General features: G+C 39.4%; 1 long non-coding RNA gene across 2 annotated transcripts; it reads left to right on the forward strand.

The window, feature by feature from the left end:
- Positions 1-155: 155 nt before the first annotated feature.
- Positions 156-22,768, forward strand: LOC121341048. 2 transcript variants are annotated; one of them, XR_005953383.1, is made up of 4 exons: positions 156-402; positions 9,580-9,730; positions 12,705-12,834; positions 22,629-22,768. It is a non-coding gene; the product is annotated as an uncharacterized LOC121341048 (long non-coding RNA). The 2 variants fall into 2 exon arrangements; XR_005953384.1 differs by lacking the exon at positions 156-402 and adding an exon at positions 9,174-9,235.
- The last annotated feature ends 203 nt before the right edge of the window (positions 22,769-22,971 follow it).

The raw sequence follows: 22,971 nt of genomic DNA on the forward strand, positions 1-22,971 counted from the left end.
GTTGCTCAGCTTGGTTTGTTTGTTGATTTATTTTCCTGAAATCAGTAGCAGCCAGTTCAGTGAGTACAGCTGACAGCAGGAGGTCCCTGCTGTCTAACAGCGGTGGTGTTACCTGGTGTACAAGCAGAGGGTTTCAAATGGAGTGCAGCTGCTTTAGCAGTGGTATCACACATGGTAGGACACACTGAGGAAATCTTCGTGTTTGCCTGCAAAACTTGTCATTGGGACAGTCTGTTGGAATAATTACTCCTTGTTATTATGCAAATGTTTTTATCAAGGACAATTCTTTTAAAGCTTTGTTATTTTAAATTGTCAGTTGACATTTTGGGTAAGACAAATCTTCATTCTTGTCTCCAGAACTAAGGTAAATTGTGAAGCAAAAGAGTCTCATAATTGTACCAGGTAAGGCTATTTTACTTGAAAGGCTGACAAATTTATTATTTATATTATTTGCAGTGCTTTTCTAAATACTACTAACAAAGGTTCTAGATGTAAGAGATAATGGAAAATTTAGGATGCATTGTAAATGACTCTGGTTTAGTTCTTGTGAGTAATTGACTTTGGATACTGATTTTTTTATTGTAAGTCAGGCCAGCAGCCTGGAGATTAAGTTTTGAGGCACATATATTTTATGACTGTCAGGAGGGAATATTACCCTTAAACCTGCCCCTTCATTACCAGGTCTGTTTCAGTGCTGCTGTTACTCCTGGGAAGAATCTAGTGCAGCTTATTTTGTCATGAGAGTGCTATGAAGGTCAGTTCATTTCTCAAAAAAACCCCTAAAACTTGCTTTTTTTTTATTATTATTTTTTGCAAGTATTTCTGCATTTTTTAAGCTTCTGGTTTCTTGTTTAACAGTGTGAAAGTTATACACCCTTTCAGTTAATTTCTGCTTCTTAAAACACAAGTCATATCCAGAAAATGAGGGGAATAGTGAGAGGCCTATGAGGGCCTTGCCTTTTCTAAAAGGATTTGTTTACTAGTAATTATGACTGGGTTTCATTAATTTCCCTTTTTAAATCTATGTCTGGTTTACCTGAGTGTGCCTTGAAAAAGTGGATTCAGGGTCTTAAAATGAAGTCCATTAATTAGTTCAGGAGGGTGGTTCCCTTACAGAAACAGTAGCACATGTCCTCAGTCACTGGAGAAATGGATTCCTGTGCCCTCAGTTTATCATGGCCTTGTCACAGCCCATTCAGCCCTGCTACAAAGTTCTTTCATTTGATTGTCAGGCTTCTGTAGGTGCCAGTTTTCAAATGAAGACGCACTGTGAACAGAAGGCAAACACATCCACTCTGCTTTCACACAGCATTTGTAAACTGTCCAGCTGCAGGCAGCACTGAAAAACCCAGTGGAGGTTGCCCCCATGTTTGTTCTAATAATACCAGCATGGCTGAAAGTCGCGAGTTTCTGACCATGCCACACGCCTGACATAAATAGCTGTGCAAAGGAGTCCTTGAGATTACTAAACTTGGTGTTTGGGCTTGTGATTCAACTTCAGCCAGGATGGCAAAAGCAAGCTAGTAGTTATCCTTGCTGGCCTGAAGCTGCCGTGACGACTGCGGGATGAAAGGCCTTGTTTTCTTCCTCACTGCCCCAAGGCACCAGTGCATCCTGTGCCTACAGCTCTGATCAGGCAATGGGCAGTGATCCCAGGCCAGGGTGGGTGGTCTCTGCCGTTCCTTCCTACAGAAAGAGCGTGAAGTATGTGGAAGGAGTGTGGAAACTCAAACTGAACCCATATTAGTTCTTAGCTCATGGTCTTTCCTGTCCCATCTCCCTGTCAAATTGGCCTCCTCTTCCTCCTTTTCCCTCTAGTAGTCCTGCTCCATAGTTGCACATCAGGGTTCTCTGTAGGTTCTGCCAAAATGAAACTGTAGGAGTCTTCTTTAAAAAAGTTTCTTCTATGTCTGAACAAGTTACTGTTCCAGAAAGAGAAGATTTTTCACCTGGCAAGTATTGGATAATATTAATAAATGGTGCTCATACTGTGTATGTCAGTCATTGCTAAAATACTAACGAGAAAGCCACACAACGTGTTAAATTATTCCCTGTGTTTTAACTGCTTCTTTAGTTACATAGTGGTTTTCATCTAGATAGCAAAACCAAAATATGTTATTAATTGCATCCTTTGTCAGTGTGCTGTTTTAAGCCCACAATTAATAATAAGCTGATAGTAAAACTAAATAAAACTAATGTAATTTTCAACTGAAGTATTTTAATGGTATAAACTACCAAGAAGTAAAGAATCTATCTGTGCCTTGCTGTTATAATAAACGCTTTTAAAATTCTTTAGGCAGCTGATGACTTAAATATTTTATGAAGCAAAATTTATCTTGAGTAAAAACTCAGGTTACAAAACACTTATCATTTGATTGAAAAGGCTTTGTCACTGCTTTCTAGAAATAGCTGATAAAAATGATTTACAAGACTGGAAAGTTTGCTGCACTACCTGCAGAAATTTCTATGCATGTACTACATATAACAAAAGAAGGTAGAGTAGTGTGGGATTCACAGAGGGTAACTTAACTGCAGAAGAACAGGCAGTTCTTCAGGGAAGAGCTGAAAGATTAAGAGTTGTGGCAAACATAAGTCTCTTACAACCCAGATATTCGCAATATTAGAAATTGCAGTAAATGAAAAGAAAGGAAACATTTGTATGTATTCATCAATTTGAGAATAATTTTTAAGGAGACTTCATAAATCTAATGCACACTTGGGATTGATGAGTTGTATTTGCATGTTTAGAGTGGGAGAAGGAGGAGGAAATAATTAGGTCGTGAACTTGTTCTAGGGTTAGGTAAGAAGCTGTAGAAAAAAAAGGATAGCCCATGTCACAACACCCTCCCCCCTGTTTTGAAGTTGTTGGATTCATTACATACATGATTGTTTCTGAAAGGATTTTCAGTGACACTGGTATTCCCTGAAACTGGAAAAATATTGGGAGAAATGAAAACAAAATAGCCAGTTTTTTCCACAGTTTTCAAAAGTAAAAACTCTGCATCAGCTCTGTATCTGCACATAGGTAGGTGTCAGTGCAATTTTGACCCACGAATTCCTTCAGTCTAGCAGATAAAATAGCTCTGGGTGTGTAGGTGTAATGGATTTTTTTTTTTTCCTTACTCAAGGTGTTGAGAAGATTAATTTTTTTCCTATTAGAGTGCAACTTTTAGGGGATGTTTTGTTCTTACTTTACTTCTTTATATACTTGATCTGTACTTGTTTCTCCTCTGGCTTCACAATACAAGTGTGGGGATGTGACTGAGAGTTCTCTAATGGCCTGTGAATGCCATATGTTTGTGGTTTTAGCCATATGTTTGTGGTTTTAGCTAAAAATACATATTATTTTCAGATTTTGTTGAATTTCATCAAGATTCTTGCCAAGTGGCTTTTTCCCAGGAAGTGGACAACTTTATTCCTTTTGATCTGGCCATCAGTTGGAAATCTAGGTTGAGGTTCAGAAGTGGAGTGCAAATGTGAGGTCTGGAAAAGGTGTCAGTTCTCTGTGGTTGGTGGACTCCTTCCGTACTTCTGTTCCTGCTGTGACCTTGTGAGAACAACTGCGTTTGTCTCTCTCTGTGGATTAGGGTGGCGGTGGGACAGGAAGTCAGGGAGATGAAACGCTGCCTTGTGTGGCCAAAGGACTTATTTAGCAGACTGCTCTTTGCAGGTGCATTGGTACAACGTGTGCTTCTGCCTGCCGGGTCAGGGCCTGTTTTCAACTGCTGTCTCAAGCTCATCTGTGCCCAGCTGCTTTTATTTCAGGAAGCTGCCACTCGTGAGATCTCCTGCTAAGCACTGCACGAGGCCCTCTTTGCATAATCGGTCATTTGTAATGGCTGGCTTCACAGTAATTATCTGCTGGTACAGTTTTGGCCTTGTTTAATTTTTCTGTAACCAAATAGATGGCTTTCTTCAGAATACTAATGCAGAGCACATAAACACATTGTTTCTCTAAGGCCCATAAGATCAGATTTTACTATCACCACTTAACCTAACAACTTGACTCATGTGTTCCACGATTTGCTACTTACGAAAGCATGACCTTGTTTGTGCTTTATTTAGGAAATAAATGTAAGCACTTGGGTTTATTGCTTTTACTTTCTTCCAAATATTGTTCCTCACCTTTCAGGGCAACTAAAGGAATAGAAGCTTTGATTTAGTTGTTATAATACCAGATATACACATATGGTAAGGACTACTGAAGAAAGACATTCAAAACTTAACATGAGGTAGGAGTGTACAGGGTACTTACCAAATAGCATCTTGTCTCTAAAGATAAGCATTACCTGAAAATGCTGTAAGACAGGAGTCAGCAGTCAGCTAGGGGTACATGAAGATTTTAGACTTTCAAATGTTGGATCAGCAGTATTTCATTAGGCATTATATTGCATGCTTTGCCTCTTTCTGTGTCACTGTCTCCTACAAATGGAAGCTGCTACTGCATCCAGATTCCTGGTTATTCCACAAGAAGGGTTTGACATGGGTTTTGTTGAAGTTTTTTATGTGCATTTACAGGATTGTTTGTCCAAAAGAGTTTAAAGAATCACACTGAAGATAAATGATTCAAGTTCTTGAACCATAAAATACTTGTTTTTCCTCAAAAAGTTCCCAGGTACTAAAATACAAAATACATTTTTTATTACTTAGTGGACAGAACCAAATAGCCTGCATTTTCTCAAAGCTACAAGTATGCTGGAGGAGGGAATGAGTATCAGCGAGAGGACTTTTTGTGATACTGTTTTATTCTCAGTTCTTGATCAGCATTATCTTTCGGGTGTCATATTCATTTCTTGAGAGCTGAAGTGAGCTAGAACGCCTCTTAGCAGGTTTTCTAGTACTGACCCAGGTGCTATTAAAGTGTCAGGAGAAATTACTACCTCTCCAAAACACCAGTTTGATCAGTCCTAGTGCAGTAATCTGGAAAGAATATTCGGTGTTGGAGTCCTGTCAAAAATACTTGAGGACTAACAGGATGTGCTGTTAAACCTCCTTCAGTGCTTAGCTTCATTGAAATAGATGGCTGGGATTATGAAAGTAATTTTTACTCTCATTCTGAAGCACTTACCTGAGAGAAAGTGCTACCCTATGAAGCCAGGAATAGATGAGCTTTCCAGTCCAGTGTGATTAATGGTAGCTATCCATCTCAGGGATACTTGAGGAAGATTGCCTAATAGAACCAGCAACGTGGGCATTGATTCTATTATGTACTCTTGAGTGATGGAAGGTGTTAGAGTGCCTTGCTTCAGCACATGAAGATTGGCAAATGCTCCAAAAATATTTTCGTGTTTTAAGGCTCTTGTGATTTTTAAACAAATACTGTTTAATGAGAGTTTGAACTTCAGAGTCTTTGATAGTGGTGAACATACATTGTGCTAACTTTCTATATACTCTTGGAGTTTCACTTGGCCATTTTTTAAACAAGAGCTGCCTTTTAGTTAAACTACCTCCTTAAATATATGTTTTGTGTTGTGTAACTCTACAAATATCAGGAAAATCACACTACTGTCACATATTTCGTGCTGTTTGTGCACACAAAGTGCTGAGCAATGGCAAGGCAGCTGCTGCAGTGTGGTTATTGCTAATCAATCTGAATAAATCTGAGAATTTTATTGCAGTTTCTCTCCAGAACTGTCAGCATGAAGTATACAAAATCTCTTGCTTTTGTAGCTCAAATGAAGCCTGTAATGAGGTGAAATTATTAATGTTATATAAGACATCTTATCATGTGGTCTCTTGATCTGTCAGTAAAATATGCCTTGATTATAAGTAAACTGAGAGAGCTTTTTCATTTCCTTACTTTTATTGGCTCTATACTTCGGTGGAACTTTTTTTTTTTTTTTTTCAAATTCATCATATTTCTGCTGCTGCTGCTTCCAGTCTTGCCACTGCAGTTTTTACTTGGCTTCTAGACCATTACAATTCTCTTTCAGTCATGTGGATTTGCCAAGTATCTTGGATGTCATACTTAACAGTTTTCGTATCTTCTGTAGGAAATGCCACCATTTGCAAAGAATCCATGCATTGTGCTCAGCTTTATTGTTGCTGGGAATCTTCCTAAGCCAACTGAAAATTGTGTGAACGATGTAAATGTTTATCTCTGTGTAGTTGAGTTACAGGGATTTCTTTTTTACAAAAGGAGTCCTGATATTCCAAAACTTGTAACAGTGTATTTGCTGATTGCTTAGCAAAATAAATGCCTGAACTGTGCTCCTGTGTCTTTCCCAGGTAAGAGTCACTTTATTTACTACAAAGCTGATAACAGTTACAGGGTTGATGAAATTAAACATGAGACTGCTGCTAAAGCTAAATATATTTCTTTGCATTAATTTGACTGAAAAGCCCTAAATTAGCTTAAGAGAAACATGAGTGGTTTTGGTTTTATCTCTAAAATAAGTTTTCCACAAGATATTTTGTGGGTGTGGCTGCATGGCTATTTCCTCTGAAGCAAAAACTGAAGCACTTCAAATATTTATGTCACAAACATTACAACCTTTTTAGTATCTGTGCTGGAAGATATTTTCCCTTGCTGTGAGGAGTACACCTGTTGATGGGTATTGGGAAAAAGCCATTATATAATCATGGAATCATAGAATATACTGAGTTGGAAGCATTCTTCAGGATCTTTGAGTCCAGCTCCTGACCCTGTGCAGGACACCCCAAGAATCACACCATATGCCTGAGAATATTATTGCAGACACTTGAACTCTCCCAGGCTTGATGCTGTGACAGCTGTGACTGAAGGATAGCAGATATTGGCACAGATTACTGTTCAAGGGCTGAAAATCCCACGTTATCAAATGTGAGATTTGTCCAAATCTGGTATTGAACTTTTAAGCATTTTATTTAAGTATACTTAAAGTTTTGGTCATCTGCTAGTTCTACCCAGTACAGCTGACTGGTCCTCTAGTCATACTCTGCTTTGTCAGTCCCTGGAAACAGCCATGTAAGCAGGGAAATGTTTCGGATTAAGAAACATAATCTGTCAGTGGATTTGTGACTGGGAGATACATTTCCATCTTTCATAGCCACAAGAGCCACTTTCTGGGTTCAGTTCTGCACAATATGGTGGAGAGTTCTGATGCGTTTTTAATTAAGTTTTGAAGACTGCAGTCATTAGGGCCTCTACTTGTACATATTTAAATGGTTGTGAGTCTTGGATTAAAAAATTCAAACAAACCAACTAAAACACAGAGAACACAGCAGCAAACAACTGTAAATTTAAATGCTAATCTCTGGACTAGTCTGTGGTACTTGAGTCCAGTGAGTCCATTAACTGGTACACTCTTCACCTGCACTTATGTAATATACATGGAACTGTAACAGTTGTCTTTGCAAGGGAATATTTCAAATAGATCATTCCTAGATGGCTACTGGTAATGACAAGCCAGTATTTACCTATATAAAACACCAATACCTATATTGATTAACATTCTTTGGTACCACTCTGATGGTAGAGGTAAGAACAGGAGTCAGCCTGGTTTTACGCCTCAGCACTTCTGTTTTCAGCCAATTAAAACAGCATAAACAAACAAAAGAATCCATGAACGACAAGACTTTGTTTCAGCCTGTTGAGTGCAAATTGGTCAGCATTTGCCCTGCAACACTGCAGCAAGGGGTGATGGGCTGAGTGTGGACTGCGGGATGCACCAAGTTTCTGGTGCACTCAGCTTCAGCGTGGCCCTATGCCCAAACGTATGCAGGGAGGAGAGCCAAGTGTGCACTTGGAGAATGATGTAGACTCATCCTATCTGATGGCTAGGGATCAGTGAAATCCAGTTCCCATATGTCACCTCTTGATTTACTATGAAGCTACTGTGGAAAATTGTCAGCACACAAAGCAGATTGCTTTCTTCTAATAATTTGTGTGAATTTTATTCTCAGTTCTTGGGATTCTTGACCAGCTGTTACCACAGAGTAGCTGCAACAGTGCATGAAAGTATTGCCTGTAGAAGCAACTAGTGCAGCTCAGTGTGGAAGCTACCACTGCTTATAGGATTGTGGAATTGACTGCTGGATAACCTTGCAACAGAGCATGTGAGATATGACTTAGCAGCCTGTAATTTGTGTTCCAATTTGAGCCCCAAACCCATGGATTTGGCTCCTTAATGAAAAACTGTGGATAATGTAGTCCCTGTAATCTTTTGATTCTTCTGTCAAAACTCAAGGATTGGCTGAACTCCAATTTATAATATAAACCTGATCCATCTTAGAATGCAATTGACCTGACTTTAAAGTATATTCTGTTGTTAGAGAGCAACCATGCTGCCTCTTCCCAGTAAAATGAAATGTTGCTGAATAGAGTTACCCAGTTACTCTGTAGAAACCAAATATACTGTACTCAAGGTTCTGCTTTATTAGTCAGTGAAATTATTACTGATCCCAAAATCTGAAATCTGCTACATACCTTTTTGAATTCTAGAATGTGTGAGCAGTGGATGTTAGATTATTAGACAAAAAATATTGCTGAGCTTGTTATGTTTTCAAAGGCACAACAGTTTTAAGAAATAACTTTTTGCTGGAAAAAAATATGTATAAGCATAAAATATTTCATTATTTCAGAGAGACAACTGGACATTTAAGCACATGAGGTAAGGACAGTGAACACAGAGGTTGGATTTCATTCCATAAAAATGTATTTAGCAGGTGTGTACCATCCTACAAGCACAGCCTTATGCTCCATAAAGGAGAGCTGGAGGCGCACAGTGTAGTTAATCATCAATGCTTGTGTGGATCAGCATGAATAGTCTTTAGAAAGAGTGAGAATTCTATATTCAGCTTGAGAGTTTACAGCTTTTATGCAATATGCCTTTTGAGTAAAGCTAAGCACAGTTCTTCACATGCTTTGTGGGCAATTATATTCTTTGTTGCACGTGAAATGGGGAGTACCAGCCTCTTCTGCCACAGAAATTTGAGTGAAGTGACTAATTTTTCTACTGGAGTGGGAACTTAGTCTCACAACTTATGATTATGTAAAGGATCCAAGTGCCCTATAGGAATGGATAATTACCAAGAGATGCTGTTCACATGGAAAAAACTACAAACTTTTTATTGAGGTTCTTACTGAGGAATTCTTATCATCCATCAACCAGATAGATTTGCTTTGAGCTGACAGCAACTATATATTTTTTTCTTTCATCATTCTTGATGTTGTAATAAATATTACAAATTTACAGGAAGCACTGTGTTATCAGGTACACGTTTGAGAAGCTGCTGGGCATCAGCACATCAGAGTGTAAGCAATAAAATAAATGCATGTACCACGCATGTGGAAGTCAGATAAACAGTCTGAACCTCCTTCTAGCTGACTAGAAATAAAGGTTTTGAGATATCCATAGACAAAGTGTGAAGAGAAGCACCTTTTTAACATGCTTTCACAGATATCCTTTGCATGATGTTATCTGTACCCCTTTATATCCTTTTAGTAGTTACCTCAGAGAAATGCAATTTCAGCTGCTTTGTTTCCAAACCTTCTGGTTTTGCGACTGGATATTTTAATTCCCATGCATGTCATTACTATAGTAGTTTAGTAGATTCTTTGCACACAGTTTAAAATCACTTTTATTTTCTCTTTCTTAGAACTGGGCATATACATGTCTCCTGCAACACCATGACTTATAATGGAATTCTGTGAAGGATTGACCTGAAGTTTTATTCTTGAGTAGTGAAGACAAACTGTTGAGAGATTCAAGATTGGGAGTTTCAAGATTTACTTCTAATACCTAATATGGTACTGAGTTGGATCAGATTGTGTTCAGATTTATATTCTTTTTTGACTACTTCTACTCCCCTTTTTCTGTTTTTCACTGTATTGTAGTAATCCTGTAGAAAGCAGTGGACCTGTCAGCAAGGTCTGTCCTCTGGAACCACAACCCTTGAGGCTTCTCTGCACTGTTGCATCAAGAATTTTGCCTTTCTTTATTGTTTCCTCCTTGAAAAGGGATGCGGTCAGTGCAGAATTAATGATGACATTAAGGAGTGAGATGCTCTCGCATGAGGTGATGTGAGGCTTGCCAAATGCCTATTTAGACTGCACTAATGCACAGTGGGCTGTTTGAAGTGGAAGCCTGCCAGTGACCCACTGGTGGTGTTCGTGCCTGGGAGCTGGTGCTGTCATTGCCTGGCCCTGTCCCCAGTCTCCCCACTCATCCCTGCTGGCTCCAGTGCTGGTAGCTGCAGGAAGGGGCCTCAGCCACCTCAGTGGCTGCAACTCTGACCCTCTCCTCACACTGCCTGGGAAGCCAAAGCACCTAAATAACACTGTCTTGTTTCACTATCCAGCTGCTCACTGTGAATGGCCAAGAGAGATGCAGAGACAAGGTGGGCAGAGTGTGAGGACAACTTTTATTTTGTAGGAGTGAGCTTAAATAAATTTAAAGCATGGCTCAAGGAGTTTGCTAAATGGCAGCCCCGACTCCACAGCAATTAAGGTTAGAAATGTGGGAGAAAGGGCAAAAGAAGCCATCATGTTTTGAGCTGGAAGGTGTAATGCTACTGACAGGACACCTAGCTTACCCTGCCAGCGTTCATGTTCCTGGTTTTGCTGGTGGTGTTCAAACTATTCAGAAATGCTTACTTGAAAAGTGGTAATGAGATCTGGCTGAAAAGTCCACAGTTCAGACACACACTTTTCTTTGACTAAAAGGGTAATTGACTTAGATTCTTATTGCTTAAGTTTGTTTACTCATGTTGAACCACTGACATCCAAGGACCATGTTTCAAGTTATGGCATTACTATGAATTAAAAAGCATAGGAGAAATGCCCCATGCAGGGCTATAAATTATAACAGCAAGAAGTACTGTGCAAATAGAATTTTGGACTGTCAAAACTTTGTTGCATTGCACTTATTCTAAGCACTGAAAACAAAAGCCTCCAGAAGCTCTGAAGTATTTGAAGGAGTAAATGCAGAAACAAAAGTCTTGACAGTTTTGCAAAATCTTTTCTTGTGGCAAGAAAGACTTGATAAGATCTAAAATGAAGTCCTGCCCAAATATGGTCATGGAAGAGTGCAGGAGCAAAGCCAAAATGTTGGCAGCAGCCATATTTCAATGGGGACAGCTACATCCTTCCCACATTCAGCACAGGACTCCGTAACCCTTGTCTTAAATAGCTGCATCGTGTTTTTGTCAGTTAGCAAACACCAGCTGCGGAGGGCTCTGCTTTGCACAACAGCATAAGAAATTTGCTCTGTATGGCACAAAGAAGCTTTGCCAAGACCAGTGCTGCTTTCCTGGTGCAACTATGGCTGCAGTCAGGATTTGTCTTCCAGGCTGTGTCAAGGAGGAGTCTGCCTCCTCCTCCCCGTCTTGCAGAACAAGGCTGGCAGGAGCCTGTGGATCAAACAGGAAATTAAAGACAGACCTTTATTTTTTTTACACTCGGTAACTACCTGATCAACAAGCCACCAAGTCCTGACATACTAAGGATTTTCTAACAAAACTAATTTACTGAAAGTTATCAGTCTTTTTGTCTGCAATTACTCTGCAAGAGTCACATAGTAAAATCTCTGTTGTGTTATAGAGACATAAAATAGCTAAGTGACATAAAATGGTCAAAATCTGAAACTTGTAACCAGTATGGTACATTGTGGTGGCTCTGTCAACAGTTAATTTTTGGCAAAAACTTGTCCTTTTTTCCCCTTATTTTATCTTAATTGTACTTATTTTTGGCCAGACTAAAGGACTGCTACCCCAAAATATCTCTCTGCTCACTTACCAATGGGCAATCCAAAACTCCCAGGCATGGAGACAAACCACAAGAGTTTAAGATGCAGAATAACTTTCTAGAAACAATAGGAAGGCACCCTAGACTGTACTTTGGAGCACAGTAGAAACCCAGTCATTTCACACTGCTTCCCTGACCCTCTTCCCAACAGCAGCAAAGGGAGAAAGGCACAAATGGCACCCAAATGAAAGGACAAAAGAACTAAATCTCTCATGAAAGTCCAGGTCACTGACATTTTAATTTTGTTAATTAAAAAAAAAAAAAATCGTCCTTTTGCCATATGGCAAAAAGAGTCCATCGAGCTTACTTACTATGTGGGAAGGAAGGAAGGAAGGAAGGAAGGAAGGACGGACATTCTTAGAGGGGGAGACAGAGGTCAAACAGACAGGGAGGGCCATCTTGGGCTTAAATTCTCCTGGGCAGTGAAGAATGTGTGGGCTACTGCTAGGGGAATCCCTTCCCCAGGCAGCATCTGCTGCTCTTCCAGATACTTTTGAGGGCTGGAAGGATGATTCTCAATGGGTTTGTGTCCTTACTCCATGGGTCATGCAAAGAGGGAATCATGTGATTCCCTCTTTGTCATACACAGAGACACTTAAGAGGACAGGCTGAAGGCAGGCTCAGGGGAAGAGAGAGGTGGCAGAGGGGCTGTATCCAGACTCATCCCCATGCCCTACACCCCACCATCCTTCTCTCATCCAGGGGCTGCTGAAGCATGGATTATTTCCCTTTTAGGGATTTCCTCACCACAGAAATGAACAAATGGAAGACTCTGGGGCTGAAACTGGAATATAGATAGAGCCTAGAGTGGAGCTCTACAACTGCTCACAGGTCTACTGCTGAAAGTGCAGCTCAGCAAAACAGATCCCTTGTAAAACATTATAAAAATCCTAAATCCTAAGTCCTAAATCCTATTATCCCCTTTCCTGTATTTTCACCTTCTTCATGCTGCTGTCTGGTCTGGGTTCTTTTTCCTCAGCCTGAAGCTTCCCTTCATATGTCATGTGCTGCTGGCAGAGCTGAGAGCTGGGGGAAGAGTGATTTTACAGCACAGTGACATTATCCCAGACATTCTCCATTCTCCTGGAACTGTGTGTTAGGAAAAATAGGTAAGTGCAGGCATCTTGCTTTGAAGGCCTCTAAGCCTACTGCTGCCCCTGGACCTTGTATTATCCTGAGAGATGAAGTTTCCCTGGGCTCCCAGCTGGCCATGTAGGGCAAAAGCCATAGAGCACTTTCTGGCAGGTGCATGTGGTGCACACAGGTTTCTGCTGAATTAAACTCTGCCAGTGCATGAGAGAAGCCTGCTGGGAGAGTGTGCTTTGCTGTCTGCTTCAAATGGCAAAAGGCTGCCTTGGCTGTGGATGGCAGTGTGTGCTGTGCTGAGCACAGGGCAGTCACGTTGCCTATTAGGAATTGGGCACTCAGTTTAGGAATGTAGCTGTGCTCGGTTCCCTGTATGGGCTATGGGAAGAAAAATACTTATTTGGAGAGAGATTCAGAACAGCAGCTGAACTGCTCTTCCATTCAGCACAATAAAAATGAGACACTAAAATTTCTAAGCAAATAATTGTTATAGAAGGCCTACATAACATTAACTGGTCTGGTAAAAGACTGCATTTGCTGTCTTGTACACACTGCTGTAAGGTCTGTGTTTCTTTACAGCTACTTCAGTTTGTTTTGGTTCTTCTAGCAGACTGTGGCATATGGAATGGAAAATTAAAACTTTTGATTTATGTGTTGCTGCTTTCCTACTTTGGCCACGGTAGAAGACTTACAAATGTGAGATGACAACAAATATTTAGTTGTACGAGTAACTGAGATGGTTACATCTGGGAGCAGAGGGAATGGATAATTCATCACTCTAATAGTTTCTATGTGCTGGAAGGGGCTCTGTGGTTTTGTAGAGGAGAATAAATAGAGAAGCATTCCCAGCCCCCGAGGCTGCAAGACCAGCTAAAAAACTGAACTGCTGCAAAACAAGTTTACATGAGCATTGCCAGCCTGATGGACACACTAAGAGTTAGCAAAACAGCAAGTGCAGTGAGAACAGACAAATGCTGTGCATGAAAAATCTTGTTAATATATTCATTCTCTTAACTAAACTTTCTGTGTGGCTAGTTTTTCAATATTTTCTTTTTCTCAAAAGTTTTAGGGAATGTTCTAAATTTTAATAATCTGTGCAATATCTGTATTATCTTGGCACTTGTCCAAAAATGTCAAGAGGCACTGCACTCTTGATGATCAACTTAAAAAAAAAAAAAAAAAAAAAAAAAAAAAAGCAGAGCAAAGCCTTCATGGTTTTTAAGCTCAGAAGAGACTATTAAAATAATCAGTCACTCTAATCTCTTTTACAGAAGAAGATTAGGGTACCTTATCAGTTAATTCGGCCTAATACCTTTACCTCTGATTTAAATTGCATCTTTCTTAGAAAGCCATGTAGGTTGTGGGATTAAAATATCTGTCTTTAGCTGGTGCTTGACTTTGTTTCAGAAATACCTATTATCTATGGACAGTATGAATCTTCTCATGTGCTTGCAGACAATGGCACAGGGGAAAACCTCTGGCTATAGTTTTCCCCTCATGAATTTTGCAATTCCATTCTTTAATATATTATTGCTGACTTGTGCTCTGTTAGAAAGACAAGATCAGGAAAAGCACTCCAGGCATTTCTTGCTAGCTTTGTCAGTCATCAGAATCTGCTCACAGTCACTCTGAGATCTCTGAATAATATTTATAGATATAAGAGGAGAAACTCTTAGATTCATAGAGTTATAAGGAGGCTTCACTAAAGTTTTCTAGGAGGCAAAACTTAATATGCTAAAGTTAGCTTTTGAGAACTGAAGCAATGAGATTTTTCCTTAAGAATTCCGATTTGCAGGAGCTTCCCACTGTGCAATTATTTATCAGTAGCTGGAAAGTCAAAGACAGGGCATAAAATCCAAACAAATCAAGTTCTGTCTTGGTGAGTGCATGGCCGTAATTTGTTGTCTTTAAAAAATTTTGAAGACTAGGCATCTTTACTGTTCAAGTCTGTCTGTACAGTATTATATATTTAAACTGGCTAACAGTAAATCAAACACAGAGCCCTCACTTTGGCCTGTTATTAGCAAAAAAATCTTGTAAAAGCCAAAACATGATAGGCTAAAAGTGCTGAATATTCTGCCTGGGAAGCCTGGCATTCCTCATCTCATACAGGCCTTCAAGTTTAGGTGAATTACTCTGAAGGCTATCTAGACAGGATTTAATTTCAAAGTTGGTTATGTAGCCAGCCACCTTTTCAATTTCAGACAAACATATTTCAGTTTTCAGTTCTTGCTTCAGTATGTGACAAGTTACTATTTCTAATCAAAATTATATCTAATATAATTTTGAAACAAGTCACCAAAAATACCTGCTCAACTAGATGCAATTCTTATTATATATGGAGTATAACAATCAGTTTTTTAGCATGTGGTGATAAATATATGTGTACCATTGACAATTCAGAAGCAAAACTAAAGGTGATAAAAACTAAAAATCACTGGCCTCTATGGGTAGAATCAAATCTTGGATAATGAATAAATATTTATATTGAGTGGGAGAACAAAACAGGCAATCTGAAACAGCAGTTGGTATAAAAATACTAAAGATAGATAAGCAAAGTTTTACATATATATGAAGATTCAGATTGACAACACTAGAAAGTACCTTTTGAAAATGGAAAGGAACACTTTGATAGTCCCTTTACCTAGATATAATCACTGAGACAGGGCTATTAATAAGTCCAGATAGGAAAGAAACAGGGCAGTCAAACATCTTATTCACAACAGTCATTTAAATAGGCTCAGACTGTAATTCTCTTTGGAGACTGTTAATTGCATGTCCACCTGATATCCAGTTCTGAAATTAGGTCTTTGTGTTCTTGTTAAACTGGTTATTTAAATACTGAATAATATTACCAAAGGAAGTAAGTCTGCTTTGCATTGAAAGGTTTCTTTTAACAGGACTAAATTTTCTTCCATTAAAGCAAATAAAAGAGTACATCTCCTTAGAGATTAAGATTTCCTCTGTCAGTCTTCATCCATTCTCAGGCTACAAACAAAAACTGTTGCCATTCATCTAATTGTGGGGAGATCTTAAAAAGAAAGGATCTCTTTATCTCCTGCAGCTTGTTCTCAGGGTGCTGCTTTGGCTCAGGTGACTGTGAAGGGCAGTGGAGAACTAAGGTTTGTTTTTTTTTCATGTTGCTTAAATTTTATCAAAAATTCAAGTGTTTGTGCAGGCATCACTGTTACACAGGATGTACCTATCTGGGTTCCAGCATCTTTGTAAAGCTTACCAGAGGTCTAGATAGCATTGGTGTATTTATTGTGATTCTTTTCTGTGCCTTTTTGTTATAGGCTTGGCATGAAATAATTTATTTTCTTTTACCAAAAGTTAGCAAATTGCATGTGGATATGAGAGGAAGGTGAATGCTTCTTGAGACAAACACAGAAGTAGTCACGGATAAGGAGATAATTTAGGAGATGATAATTTTCCACATCTGCATTTCTTAAAATTTTTCAAGAAACTTGTCATCTGCCATCTTCTCTGTAGCGTTTGTATACTCAAAGATGTTTACTGTGTTCCTTTCCTCTTGGCAGTTTTAGTTTGAAAACAGCTACAGCATGAGAGATTAACTTCAGTTTCTGTATCTCTGTTGTTTAGAAAAGTAGGGTCAAGTTACATTTGTCCATGTCACTGTCTGTCCTTAGCTTAACACTGTTTCAGGATAGTGTTGAAATTTTTGTACTAAAAATATCCACTATAGCTGACAACTAAATGGAATCAAACCTATAAGGTTGTTTTATGTAACACGGAAAGGGAAAGAAAATACCAAATCGAGAAGGAAACATTTGGTCAGTTGCACAGCAGACTTCCAGATTTCAGCTCTTCAGTTTTATGTCTACTGTGATCCCTAAATACATGTATGAGTGTCTGGAGAAGATTATCACTCAGGAGGCACACAAATATACAAGCCTTCTGGTCACCTAAAAGAAATTTTACAGCTCTGTACTTAGCCAGAGCTCTCCCTGGGTGGAGGAGGGCCAGAGGACAGCTTGGAGCTACATTTCAGCCGTAACTTTTGGATCTGTGGCTGGGACTATGTAAGCTCCAATGTCTTAAAATTCATATTAAATAAAAATGGTAAATTCATGGGGATAGGAAAGAAACAGAATGTATTTGCTGAACAGAAGCCAGCACATACAGTGTAATGGCCTTTACGTTGAGATGTAATATTCACCATCTGTACAATGAAACTCATCCTGCAAGCAAAATGTGTTCAGATCTAAGCTTCTGTGACTTCCTCACCCTCTGAAATTATCAAACCTTCTTTTACTCACTTTTATCTCTCCCAGTGTTTTGTGTCTGTTTTTGTGTCTGGTGTCTCTCTAGCCCTACTGCTCCTCCTCTGGCACGTGGTTTACAGCTCCGTGGTCAAACAAGTCACGGTTTCACACTTTCCTGATGTCAAATACCTCTTCCTTCAAAAACTGCTCTAAGCACCAGGCTCTACTGTTGCTTCTTATGATGCACACACTAAAAACAATCATTAGAGTTTGCTGGGGCAAGGAACTTCCTCCTGGCTTGGTCGTTAAGCATTACATAATGGTATGACCTATATAAACTGTTTTATGACTTGATCTTTAATCAGTAATGCATTGCTGATATCCTCTTGTGTCTCTTGGTCTTCCTCCCATGACAGTGGGAGTTTTTGAAGTTCTCATCTTGTGATGAAAGTCTTGTTTGTTATAATGGGATTAAGTGTGCTTATGCAACAATGTTCTCATGGATGCTCCTGTACCAGCTGTTTCCCTTATGGCATTGGTTGTCTTCAGTGGCAATGGCTCTGTTACAGTCTTGTGTAGCTATGTGCTTCCAACTTACACTGAATGTGTAGTTAAATTACCAAAATTAAAAAATTTTGCAGTCCAAGCACTGTATGTTTGGGATGGCTTGTGAAAACAAGTCCCAGGGGTACTGAGTATCCAGGGCTAGAACTGCTTTCCTTGTCACTGTAGATTTCTCTGTGGGAAGCAGCTCTGGGAAGGCACTTGCAGGAACTCCTTGCTGCCACTCTGTGACACAGACGTGGCAGGTGTGCTCCTGGTGATTGGGCTCCAAGTGTCCCTGAGCAGGCCCTGTTACTTCATTTCCCCACAGGGCACAGCCCTTCATCCCACAGTTGTAACCTGCTGCTCCATACCTGCTTGTGGCTGTCACACTGCCTTTTCCCCTCGTGGAGTGACTGCTGTTTCACTTTATAAAATGGGTAGCAAGCATATGAAGAGATTTTTTTTGCTGCTAATGTCACCACAGATGGGAGCACAGCCTCCTTGAGAAATCTAAATTGGATGTCTTCCACTAAATGTAGTGAGAGAGGGCTTTTTCAGGAGTATGTAGTTTGTGTGATTCATATTCTGATCAAAAAGATGGGGCCCATGTACTTATATAGTTTTTTTAAAGTCAAATGACTTGTCTATTCTTGACACATGTTCAATTGCTGGGCCATTGTTTCTGCACATGAATTGGCCCTTGTATACTTTCAGTTGCATATGAGTCAAAATCTTGTTCACATATCTTTGATTTTTCACAATAAAAACTCTTATTTTTACAGTCTTATCATAACAAAGCCACCCAGGAGAACAAGAGTTATAGTAACAGGCCCTCTGTATGCAAACAAAATTCTAATATGCATTCTGCAGAACCTTTGGTAATAATATCCTATATTATATGTGCTTAAAAGGATTTTTTTAGCATACTAGGAAGAATTAATAGCAAAAAAATTAATAAAGATAATTTTGGATTGATAACTAGTTTTTAAAATTTGCAGTACAGTTTCTGTGACATGAAGCAGTATCCTGAAGGAAGCTGATAGACACAAATAAATCTCAGCAAAATACTAAGGAAGCTGCAACTGGCAATAATACTTAGATGGCAGAAAATCTTTGTTACCTCTAGATCTAATCTTTATTATGTCAAGATTCTGTGGGATCAAGAACAAATCAAAGGCAAATCCAATTGGACTTTAAACCAGTGACTTTTGTGTGCTCAAGGGCAAACCTGATAATCTAAGAAAACTGAGAAAAATAGGCTTTTGTACTTTGAAAAATGCAATTACTGAGTGTTGCAGGGTTTAAGGAAGTGACATAGTTGTCTCAGCTTGTGTTTCCTTTAGCACAATTCCAATGATCTGCTTCCTTTTGCCATGTCTGATTAAGTCTTTTTTCTTCTTTTTAATAATAGGGAGCAGAATATGTAAAATTCTCCATTGTGTAAAAACAAACCAAAATACATCAGTAACTGATCTTTCTAAGATAATTAAACATTGTAAGTAAATCCACCATCTTCCCCTGGCATTGGTTCTTTGGGCCTACAGATATTGAAATGAAGGGAAGGGACAGATGGGGCAGATGGACAGTTGTCATCTAATCCTGACAGATCTTCTGGCCACCTCCACTGAGAAGAGACTGCAGGGTGTTGTCATTCCCCCGAGTTAAGCCAAATCCATGGCACCAAATGGAATCTATGTAATACACAACAGTTGGGTTTCACCATCACCTCCCATCTCATTTTCTTTTTTACTCTCCTCTTAGAGGTCTTTTTCTGACCTTTGTGTGTGGGTGTTTTCCTAGGGTGTGTGACTTAGCTGATTAAGGCTGTGGCATGTCTTGTTTCCCTGCTATGAACCCATGACTAAAAGGGCAGCTAAAAGCAGAATTGAAGTTGTCAGATACTGCTCAGAGTTTGCCAGGTTTTGGAGTGGCTGATAAGACCCTGTGCTGGGTCTGTCTTTTTCCAAGGGCAAGTGAGTTGAAACAGAAATTATTTTTCCTTTCTAATTCCCATGCTTTGCTCCCCTTTGCTGTGTGGATCTGGTTTGCTACAAGGAAGTAATACTGATTTAGTAGTCCTGATTTCAACTAATTGTAACTTTGGTGCGCTCTTTCACACAAAGTAAAATTTTCCCTTATAAAAGCCTAAAGACTGTAGGGAAAGGCAAAAGAAAATCCTTTACTATTCTGCTTAATGTGTTTTGTTGTGAGGGTTTTTTTTCCTAGTTAAGAAGAGTCAAAGCATTTTAATTTTCACTGTGAAACCAAGTGGATAGTTTGAAACTCCCAATCCAGATGTTATAGACTGTCATATTTAAATAAATACTTTTGTCCTTTTCTCTATCTTTGTCCCCTTTTCTATCAAACTTAATATACTTTCCTGATCATTTGACAGAAAAAAACACATGGGGAGTTTGGGGAATGGCCAAACCACTTGGACATCTGGCTGGTTAGTGTCCTGTCCTGGATTCTTCACAAAGCTTACTTTGTACCTCTGACTAGCAAGAGCAATTTTATTCAATACTAAAAAACGTTATATAATCTTAATGTGCTCAGAGTAATTTTTGCCCAGCCCTAATCAGAGACCAAGATATCTTCCATATGCAGGAATCTCCTCTAATATTCTTTTTTTAAAATTCAGCACACAGAAAGTACAACCTAAGGCTTTGCTCTCCACTATTTAGAGCATAGGGTATAAGTATACTACATAAATTTGAGGGATTTTGCTTTTAGTTTGGCAAAAATGAAAGATGTGCATGTTGCCATATGCAATGAAAGAAATAAACTCAGCTCTGTTGATGCAGCTAGTTTTCTGTGCCAGTTCAGGTGGACTAAATAGTACTTTTCAGCTGCACTTGCACTTTGAATGGGCAGAGCTCAGAAGGGGTAGTTTTGAAAGCACCACAAAGGAAAACAAATGAATGGAAATATCACTACAAATAGCTACCTCCTTGAAATCCAGTATTTAATTCGTTCCTAGGTTGTTTCTTTCTTTGACCAGTAGTGAAGGATAATGAACTTCAGGGACTGTGGGAACCTGCAAGTGAAACAGAACCATGATATCTTGCAAAAATAACATTGAAAGGACAATGGGGAAATCACACTTAATGGGAGAGGAACTACCAAGGTGACTATTTGAATGACAGAACTTTATGTCAAGACTCACTAAATGCCCTCCTTTGTCCTTGGACAGGATTAATGTTTAATTTGAATGTTTTATCTTGTCTGTGAAAAATTATATTTATGAATGCAGAGAGCAGATCCAAAGTGCAGGGACTACTGCATGCAAAAATCATAGGTTTTTTTTCCCCTGTAGCTGACATCAAAATATAGCTGAAGAACCCAACAACCAACTACTGATCATACAAGCTGGGGTGAAGACTGTTATGAATAAAAAGTTACCTATTTTTGTTTAAGGTTACAGAGCTAAAACCGGTGGGACCAGTTGCTGTTAAATTAGCTTAATTGTTAAAGAGTTCTTTAATTGCCCGTCAATGGTTGGTGATTTAGCCATTGTCCTCCCTGGTGCTTGCCCCGGAGCTACACCTGGACACGGCAGCCCAGGAGAATAGGAGTGGCCTGAGACCACGTATGCAGATGAGAAATGCACTGCTCCAAAATTTTCCCGTTTTCTAGGAAAACCCCTAAAAACAACTGACCAATATAGAATTAGGGGACCCTAGGTGATGTCTAAGGATGGGCGTGAAGTCCAGTGCCTGCTTGGATCCTTTTTGCCCCTCACCCTGACCTAAGGATGTTCACTAGGAGGGGACCCGGAGCGTTGGACTGAAAAGTAGGAATCTGCGAATCTCCCGTGAGGACGCAGTCCCCAGCTCTGCCTGCAGACCAGCGGACAGAGCTGCATCACCCTCCTCCTCCGTGCCACTCTTGGGGACAGCGGCGGCGTGGGCGTGACCCATCGATTTCTCCCCACCTGAGCTGAATCTCTTTAATAAAGGCATTAAAAAGGAGAAAGATCTCCTGCCCTATTTATGTCAAAGACTGTATGCAGTAGCAGTGTAACTGCAGAAAATATTGATCCTAAAGCTAGTATTACTTGATTTGTGCAAAAATTATTAAAAAAGTTTCCTCCCTTATGGTCTTGCTTGGAATTTAATTAAAATAAGTTCAGCTGTCAGTAGGAAAGGTCTGCTCCATGGCCTAAAAGGAAGCCTGTCTTCTTGACCAGTAATAAAAGCACATTTCTGCAACAGGAGAAAAGCAGTCTTAGTTCTGTCATTCTTAAAGTCTAATTCAGAATGCATGTTGCCGTTGGTGCTGCTTTATTTGTACTGAGATCTCCATCCTCACTTAATGCTGATGGGTATACGCCTACATTCTTATCTGTGTGTATATGTATAGTCTAATTATACCTATTCTGTGTGCTAAGACAGGTGAAAAATGTTAACATTATCCTTTAGGATCACTAGGCAGGGACTGAAATGGATGAGCAAATTATGTGTTTCTGTTAGGAGACAAGCAGTGAATCACCAGCAGATTGTTGCCTTCTGCTAAATCAGCAGAAACATGAGTGTCTCATTGTTAATTGTTTATGAGCTCCTAATAGTTTCCTGTAACAGTTAGCTCAAAATCTACCAATATTGTTCCAAAGCATAAAATCCTCATGCTCTGCTGCTTTGTAGTGATATACATCTGGATAATGTGTGTGCAAAATGTTATCAGTCTGTTGTGGGAGAGTTTTACACCCACTTTTTTGCTGGTGACTATATATGCTAAGAGGCAGGCATGGAACCAAGCCTTTAAAAAACATTTAATAAGCAGATTAGGCAGAGTTGTCAGAGAGACCTGAGCTGCAGTGCTGCTGTTAATGCTGGAAATCATGATGTATTGCTAAAAAAGAAAATGTTAATTGGACAATTAAAATCCCTATTTATGATATGCAGAAAAGCCTGGGGGTTCTGCTTTAATGTAAAGCTGCGTTTTTGAACTGAAACCATCCATGCTTGCCTTGAAATGACGTGTGGCAATTTACTTATGTATGGTTTATAAATATCTGTACGTTTATGGATTTCTCTAATTTCTAGGTGGGTGACACTGCAGTGCAGTTTCCCTTCCTTGCTGAGGAATATGCTGGCCTGTTCGAAATGTTGGAACTGGATGATGCTTCAGTCATGCCATGGTGTGAGAACACTCACTGTACTCAGACCGAATCATCCTGCCCTGAGCTGCCCTTTTCTCACTGTGATTACCAGGAGGTTAGCCCAACTGAACTGCAGTTATACAATCTCCAAAGCTATTGAAATGACCTCAGTAACCTCAAAGAGAAGATGATTTTAGGTGGATCACCTAAGTGGAGTAAGAGTGATTTTCTTGCTTTTAATGAAGTAAAATCATACTGCTCAGAGTGACTCACTAACACCACTTTTC

The sequence above is a fragment of the Onychostruthus taczanowskii genome, unplaced genomic scaffold, assembly GCF_017590055.1.
Source record: "Onychostruthus taczanowskii isolate IOZ18803 unplaced genomic scaffold, ASM1759005v1 scaffold104, whole genome shotgun sequence".
Lineage (NCBI taxonomy): Eukaryota > Metazoa > Chordata > Aves > Passeriformes > Passeridae > Onychostruthus > Onychostruthus taczanowskii.